The sequence below is a fragment of the Haliotis rubra genome, unplaced genomic scaffold, assembly GCF_003918875.1.
Source record: "Haliotis rubra isolate DU_JTF1 unplaced genomic scaffold, ASM391887v1 Scf70, whole genome shotgun sequence".
Classification (NCBI taxonomy): domain Eukaryota; kingdom Metazoa; phylum Mollusca; class Gastropoda; order Lepetellida; family Haliotidae; genus Haliotis; species Haliotis rubra.
This window is the reverse complement of record NW_025767413.1, coordinates 1,154,388-1,163,157: the sequence shown is the minus strand read 5'-3', so window position 1 is coordinate 1,163,157 and position 8,770 is coordinate 1,154,388. Positions and strand designations below refer to the sequence as shown.

General features: G+C 35.8%; 1 long non-coding RNA gene across 1 annotated transcript; it reads right to left on the bottom strand.

Annotated features, from left to right (window-relative positions):
* Window positions 1–2,423: 2,423 nt before the first annotated feature.
* Window positions 2,424–7,824, bottom strand: LOC124258835. Its single transcript, XR_006893696.1, has 3 exons — window positions 7,753–7,824; window positions 6,339–6,374; window positions 2,424–3,685 (listed from the first exon to the last, which is right to left on the bottom strand). It is a non-coding gene; the product is annotated as an uncharacterized LOC124258835 (long non-coding RNA).
* Between the last annotated feature and the right edge of the window lie 946 nt (window positions 7,825–8,770).

The following is an 8,770-nucleotide window of genomic DNA, read 5'->3' as shown; positions in this document are numbered from 1 at the left end:
GTTCATCATTGTTGTTTTGCACATTGTGTTGGTTAGACTTTCATGTCTTACCAGTTGACAGTGCAATTTAGTGACTGAAACATTAAAAAAAATAATGAATAGTTAGTTGTTGTTTTTATGATTCTTTGTATTCCTCATAATTTTCTCCAATAAACATTAATCAATACTAAAAAGATAAATCACTTTATTTAGCTATGTACTATGATGTATGGACATCTCTAAAAAATCTGTCCCACCTGATAGTTTGTATCATACATCACTTATCCTTTCACTAGAACCACGGCAGATGATTCCGATGTCAGAAATGGCAACATAGATAAATAACTTTTGTATGCTCCTAAGTTACCCTCCTACATATTTCATGACAAATGTCACCATTGGAAGACTGAAGTGTCTGTATATGTTTTGATTTCCTCCTTATCTGATCCTAGTAATGACTTCCCTGGGAATATATTTGGCAAAATAGAAGATAAGGGTGCTCAGGCTTGAAATACTCAGATCATGTTAACACTTCACACACATTTCCATAATATTGTTAGAGTGAATAATTTATGCCCACCAACATAAAACTGCTAGGGATATGTTAATAGTCCTATGCTAGGCATCCCTTACCTGGACCTTTGTGACTAATGACTGTAATACAGTTGACGCATTAACGGTACCTTCTTCTTGTGTCAGATCACTGATCCAGAAAGTTTAATCTTCGGTTATTATCAGTTGTCTTGTTGCAAGGAGCTGTATTCTATCTATCCATCCATCCATCCATCCATCTATCCATCCATCCATCCATCTGCTGGACAGGGAATAGGTTCTCCTGGTAATACCCATTGTATACATTTCCCCCCTTTTGTGTCTAAGTCAATTATTGCATGCAAAAATTGATTCTTGTATCTCTTTTTCACCATTTTGGATGAGTATGAATTAATATAAATATTCTTTCCTACTGATAAAAGATTTTTCTGTAAAAATGCTTTGAATTTTTTATGTCAATTATTGAAATAGACATTAAACATCCCAATTACCTTTGACAATACAATCTTCTATGGACATGTTAAGGTGAATAACTCATTTAATGCAGGATGGGTTAAAAAGAGAGGAATTTATTAGATTTCACTGTTTTAGATCGGAGAAAAAGTCTGTGTCACTTTAAATAATTTAGTGCAAACTGGGAAATTCAACTAGTTGTTTTTCAAAGAAAAAAACACGTTAACAAGATTGTACTCAACATTCTGGTATTGTAACTAGTGCATCTAATTAACCTTAATCCTTGTGTGCCAATATTTGTCGTCAATTTATTTCTGCGGTTATGCTTTTCATCTTTCAACAAGGTTTTTGTGTGCTTGAGAGCATATTTTTGCCAATTCATTCATTCCTAAAGCATTGTCTGTGTTGTTAGCAAGCCGACAGCAATCCTTCACAAGTTTTTGTTCTGTGAACTGACGCTGAGAAATCGAAGTCATAACAGCTTTCTTGCCTTTTTACAAAGGAACTGTCATGGAGCATGACTTGGACATTTCAATTGAGTCACAGCAGGCCGACACTTGTCAGGCAAAGCTGGTGGTGTGTAATAGGAGAAATGTTAACTAAACTCTCTTCTGGTCAGCGGGGGAAAAAAGATCTCATATAAAAATGTTTATAAATGCTTTCCCCTCTGGAAAGGAAAAGAAAATGAAGGTCCTTTGAGCATGGCTTTACCTTTCCATCATGCAATGTTTGTGGAAGGACCCAGCGCAACAGTATAATTACCTTCTTTGATGGTCATGTTTGCTAAAGTAGATTGTGTTGGGTTATAAAGAAGTCAGACAGGTGTTGATGGTCAGAGGTTCAGAATCTTACATAACATGGCCACAAGTTCAGGCCTGTAAAATAGTCATGTTCACTCATTATGTTGGTGTAGTGTTGACTTTGTTGTTAAAAAGAAGTAAAAATAGTAACAGTTTGTTCTATTTTTGTTGCTTTCTTTTCACATCTATAATGCTCTTCATGTGAAATATGGGATTTACAGTTTCAAGGCAGTATGACACTTATTTCTTCCCTTGTAGTTTCGATGGGTTTCAGGCAATATGTACTGCTATCTTTGAGATTGTTGTTATAATTTAAGTGTTTTTGAAAGTCGGGTGTGGATATCACTTTGACTTCTTCAGATGACTTAAAGTTTACTATCTCAAAGGAAACCTTGTAATTGAATGCTATATTAAAATGTTTCTGGTCAAAATTCAACAGTTGTAATCTGATTTTCTGTTAAATTGTTTTGATTAGAAAACCAATTCCAATTGAAGTCAGTTACAAATAAGAGACAGAAAAATAATGCATATTGATTAAATCGCTTGCTTTCCTGAGTCCAGTTATTGAATTTCAATAACTAAAATGGAAAAAGTCGGAGCAGCAGTTAATTTGACACAAGTTTATTAGATAAAGGAAGTTATGTTACAATATAGATAGCATTTATTTCTGTTTCCTGTCATAAGGTCGGTAGACCTAGAACAAGTGGCACCAGTCTCCAGCAATACGTATGGCCAAGTCAGCCAGGCCTCAAAACTTAATTTGGAAAATTTCTGTATATTTGATAAAATTTCCCTTGTGAATTTCTTAAAGAGAAATCGATTTTTTCTATATATAACATGTAACAAACCATTTATCTGTCTTTTTGTGCTGTGAAAGTGTTTGAGTTCTCTTGGCATGTCAGTTTTCCATTGTTTAAAGCTTTTAAAAGTTAGTACTCCATCAGGTATGATTTGGATGTATGTGTGTATATCTCATACGTTAGGAAAGCAATCAAAGGTTTCTGTGCTTAGGATCAGTTTATTATTGCCACTTGCTGGAGTTTAAATGACAGGGTCAAAGACAACAATGTTCAAACTTTCTTTTGTAATAGGACACATACTTTAAAGTTCAGAAACCTATGCCTAAGGGATAATGTGCTCATGTTCATTTTGGAAGACTTGTCTGTCATGTTTTCTTGTCTTTAACTGCAAGTAAACTTAGAAGGCTGTATATAAAGTCATCAGATAGATATCCTTGGAATGATGACCTATTCATCTGAAACACGCGATAGCACTGACTGTTATACTGATCACTGCGGTAGCATTACCTCAATCATGGCAGCATCAAATCAATGCATTTTTATTTCTCAGGATGAAATAACACTTGCTTACTACCCAAACTATTTTATTTCTTGATTTCATGTCTTGTTTAGCAGGTCCCATTTCCATCTGGTCACTAGGTGTCGCTGTCATCATTACTTGCAGTACAGACAATGACCGGTATTGGAGCTATATGACATTTTGTCTACTATTCCTGGCTGGAGATCTCACCCCTAACAATGCCTTGTTTTAGATTTCCATATAGTGTTTTCCTGTATTGTGTTACCTATTACTACATCATGTTGTCAGGGATGTTCATATTGATATGAAGATATTTTTGACACACTGTCTATAGCTGTTGATGAGGACAGCGTGGTGACAGGAGAAGACAACACTGGCTAACTTTACACAAAGAAGATTTGTTTCACAAGTTTCTTTGTTTTTGTAAAGTTCTGAATCGAAGTTCAATACATGCGTTCTTCCAAGGCTTTGTCTACAGATTAGATGTGTTAACTTTGTCAGTAATGGAATCCCTGCTTCATCAACATCCAACATGATGGCCGTCTGCAAACACAAAGTTCTTCTGGTAGTTCATCAAAGCGCTGAAACATAAGCAATATCAAAATGCACTACATTTAGGAATTTATGTTGCAAGATTCAATGAATTTATTTGCTTTTATGTAGAACCGAATGCAGTCATATGTGATGACATGGACATTTTGAAATGGCAATTGTGATGACTGTCTGTGTCATCGGGAGAGAGTATATGTGAGGCTTTATATTAATACATAGAGCTAAAGACAAGATGGACCCCGAAACAGGACCAGGCGTGAGAGCCGTTTTTGGTAATTATTGTTAGCGATGTCGGGGTGATGACGGTTGGGCATTAGGCAGAAATATCATGCGATGCGACAACGTCTAGACCTATTATAGATCTATAAGACAATCGACGAGTGGGCCCTCAAACACCCATTAAGCCCTACCAGCCAAAAGTGACAGAAGGTTTGTTTATGCAAAAATGGAAAAATGGTTTGTTAATGTGATGATCAGCAGAAGTGTGATGAAAGTACAATTACATGACCAAGGGGGACGAATCAATTTATCTTTGGCTGGGTTTTCTTACTCTAGCTTTATCTTAGTCACTCTCATTGGCAAGATTTAATTAGCAGCGTCTCCCTTGCACCTTTCTGATTGGCTGACCATGATGGAGAGTGGACAGACGTAGGTAATGTCTGGTGTCGATACTGTATCAAGGACGGGTATACACTCATGTGGCACCACGTGAAGATTTTCACAAAACTATTTAAGAAGCTTAATGTAGCAGTGCATCACATCCAAAACTATGACCAAAAATGTAATGCATGCTTTCGTTTGAATTTGTGTTGATGTGTGAACAACCCAACATATTTTAACAAGATCTACTCAAGATCTGAGTTTATGGTTACCGGAATTTGGACTCAAGCACTGATGTCATAGATGTACATGTTTGGTACTTTCGATAATATTTTCGCTTTTACGAAACAGGAATTCCAGAACCAGTGATTCTGAACAAACTGTAAATAATAGCGTGTACATGATTCTAAGGTATCCATTTCTTAACGGCTCATGTGGTGCAAATGGAAACCCAGTCATTAATCATATGCTTGAAATCCACCATGCATATTACACTGAACATTTCCCGAGAAAGAGAAACTCCTTTTTGTGAATGTAACTGACGTTGAGTGTCTGTTTGCCCGTGCTCTGACATGATTTAGCTCCTTGCTTTCCTTGTTTTTTTAGGAAGTGTTGGTAATCACTTGTCTATATCATGTCAGAATTGCAGAATTGGACATAAAAATATCCTCTACTGATAAATGAAGTCTGTCTCTTTTGATATTCTACACACTAATCACCTATTAGAGTCCCGTGTTTGCATCTCAATAAAAGCATAATGCTATTTCTAGTTGTCTGTCTTTGATGTTAGAGCTGCTTCTCAGGGACCATTCCAAGATTACTTATCTTTTGTTAAAAAATTTTCGTGCAACACAATTGCTATCTACAAGAATGCCAGCTGAGGGTTCTGTGTCTATCATCATACTTCCATGTACAGCAGTTGCCATTTCTATGAAAATCTAAACCATCATTATTTCTCCTAAGGTCGCAATCTAGGGAAAAAAAATGATGTAAAATGTTTTGAGACAGCTCCTTATGTGTGTAGTGGCTTGTCTAATCATTGTCTACAGCTTATGAGGTTTTTTGCCAAATTAGCACAGCTGTCTGATGGCATTGTTAATCAGTGTGTTCTATGACTACGTGCTAGCATTTCGACTGTCTGAGGAAAGGAGTGACCAGCTTGTTAGTGCTCAAAAAAAGGGCGGCTTAGACAGTATAATGTGTTTTTGGCTACACTAATCAAAGAGAGATCTGTTTACTTTTGTGGGATTTTATTTTGACCTATAGTTAGAGTGCTATGCTTTGGTAATAGAAATACAAGGTTTTGCCATTGTTAGATGCAGAGTTGCCTTAGAAACAGAGGGCTGTGAAACTTTGTTCTAACCAGAAACAAAACACTATAAACTTGAAATGTTTAAATTTATGCCATTTATCTGCAATGAAATTTTCATTAATAATCTGTCTTTATTATGTTAGTTTTCATACAGTAATGGCTTACGTTTACTATAAGGGTACGTACAGCAAAATTATATTTGGCTAATCGCGTTGGTGTGGTGTACACACTTTCCTGAAGTCAGTTAAATGTCACAATGTGTAACAACGATGACAAGGAAAGCAGAATTTAGAAAATTATCCAGAATCGTTATTCATCTTCATGACTTTGACCTTTTGGAACAAAATCACAGTTAGTGTGGCTATGATTCAAGGAAACATTAATAATGAAAGCAATAATGTTGATAATGTCATTAGTTTTCTTGTTATGTCTGTGATGGCGACAAATGCACTTGCTGCCTTTTTCAAATCTCAAAAGTAATAATCCCTGTTATTTGTGGAATCAAGAAGACCTGCCGATCATGATACACGTCTCATGTGATGTAATATTTCCTCAAATTTGAGAAATCACATGCAAAAATATTTTTCAAATTAATTGACAGCTATATTTCTGTTATCTCACACAAAATCACTCTGTGTTAACCCTTGAACCTCAGACATAAAAAATGGACTGATGCAATCACAGCGACAGCAGATCCCATTGTGTGTGGAAGAGGGAAAGAGTTAAGTGTAACAGAAGAAAGACGTGTCTCTTTAACCCAGTGTCCTTACCCGTCAGAGTGCTCATCGATTGATAGGCCGGCCAGACTGAAAATAAGATCTAAAATCAGAATGATCGGTGGGTCGTAGGAAAAAAGCAATTATTTTTACGACACATTTTCGATCACTTTGTGGTCAGTAAGAGACAGTGTCCGTCTGGATGTGAGACAGTTTGCCCAATTAATTTCAGTAATAGCCTTGAAGACGCAAATGTAATGAAATACTTAAGACAGTGAGGTTAAAAAAAGAAGACATAACTGTGCTTGTGAGTTTTGGTTGGCTCGGTAAACATTACTTGTTCACTGATATCGTAGCAGAGAGATTCAGGACAGTTTTTATCTGGCTAATCCTGATGATAGTGAATGTGATTCTTGCTATGTTTTGGCCATGAGAGACTCATGATTGATGAGCTATCTGATGTGTTGACTCTGTTTACTTAGGTATACCTTTCTTTGATAGTTGTTGATCATTGCTTACTAGGTGTACCTTTCTTCCATAGCTAGAATATCAAAAAATGAAAAGAAACTATTCTGTTACAACTGTAGGATGATGAAGTTCCTATGTAATTGACTATGAAATCATATATAATAAAAAAAATCTGAATTGATCACCTGCCATATACTTCAATCAGTGTTGAGTAGAAATGTTATATAGCATGGTTACTTTATACTCTTAATGAAAGGCTATTTATCATTGTTTTCATACTTTTCTTCCAACTGTTTAATGCCATTTTAGAAAATCAAAATTCTTCACCATAATTGCACAGAAATGTTGGGTTTTAACAAACTGAAGTTATTTCAATCATTAAAATATGGGAAATATGATTTATGCATATATGTGTCATTTGATCATGGTGAATCAATTCAATATGTAGAACGAATGTCAACTGCACACCACTTATCGATATCGAGATCACATTTCATGTCTTGGTAAAACAATCAATAATATAGTCAAAGTGTACATACAATGATGCTTAACCACAGTGCAAGATAAAATCTTTTACCATTTCTGACCTAAAACTCAAGTAAATAAACGTGACAAAACCTTTTCTGTAGCCTCAAGGAATTTCTCCTAAAGAACTACACTGTCTCTGTAAAGCTCATTTTAAAATCGTAAGAGGAACACAGAGTAATGCATGCAAGTGTATAACAATGTGTTATAACGCCCAGTTACAAGGAAAGGAATATGAAAGGCAGTTGGTACTCCATGGTCAATACTTCTTGTGTCTGTCACCAAAGATCCAAAGCATACATGAATACATCAGTATTCACCAGCAACATATGGTGTTTTTGTAGATATGTTCAAAATAACATTACAAGGTTGTGCAGTTCACAATGTGGTCAGAAATAGATGTACTGACTAGCTGGTCAGAAAGATGTTGCCTATAGACGTGTGCATCCAGCCCCGACTATCTTAGGATGCTTACCTTTACCCCATGTGATTCCTTTGAGGTATGGATTTTTATGTTTCATAGGCATCAGATGGTCTTCAGTCTGTATTTTGGCTATATTGGCATGCTGAAAATCAATTCCACAGTTTGAAGTTTTAAGTTCATTTTGACAGATATCAGAAACAGTGATATTAATATTATTTTATTACACATAGTTTGAATTCTGGAATATATTCTGGAATTAATGAAATAGACATTAGTGTTTAAAGTATATTTGTGCTGGAGACCCTTTCACAGGCATCAATATTTCATGTGACATTTTTTTCATTTCTTGTTAAATGTTCCTGAATCAATAATGAAATTATGTTAGATAATGATATTTGTATTCATTTTTTTATACTATGTAAATTCTGTTAGGAAGTTGTGAACTGAATGATTTCTGTAAAAATATTTAAAAAGAATCTTTGAATGGCAAAGGCATGTTGCAGAGTATTGTCATCATCTTCTGTCACGTCGCTGAAGCAGACCTTTTATACCTACAGTGCAATAGCACTGATTAGCCTGATAATGATTTATAGTCGCAGGTCCTAAAAGTTCTTATAATTTAATATCAAGAAAGTTTTAATGGTTGGAAATGAGGAGGTTTGGGTATGTCTGTCGGCGAGGGGCGAAATCAGCCTTGTAGCCGTCATGTGAGAGTCTCTAGAGTAGGGTTTGCCAATAGTCCACCAATCATATGTTAGGATAGGGACACACACTAAGATTGATGGAGGTGAATTGTGCTGTGTGACCACCACAGGGATTTATTATATTGAAATGTAACATGTTTTGAGCCTGCTGTAAGTTAATCATTGCATTTTGATGGCCCTCCCGATGTTTCTAAATGGTTTCTTTGCGCAAGGTGCTACAACCTCGCGTCTGCTCACAACTTATTTTGCACCATGGAAAAGAAGTGTGCAAGCTCTCAATAAAGCCAACAATGTTATTGATTCTCGACAGAATTCGTCTGGACTCTATACATTTGACCGGTCCATATTCTTTTCCAATTTTGATG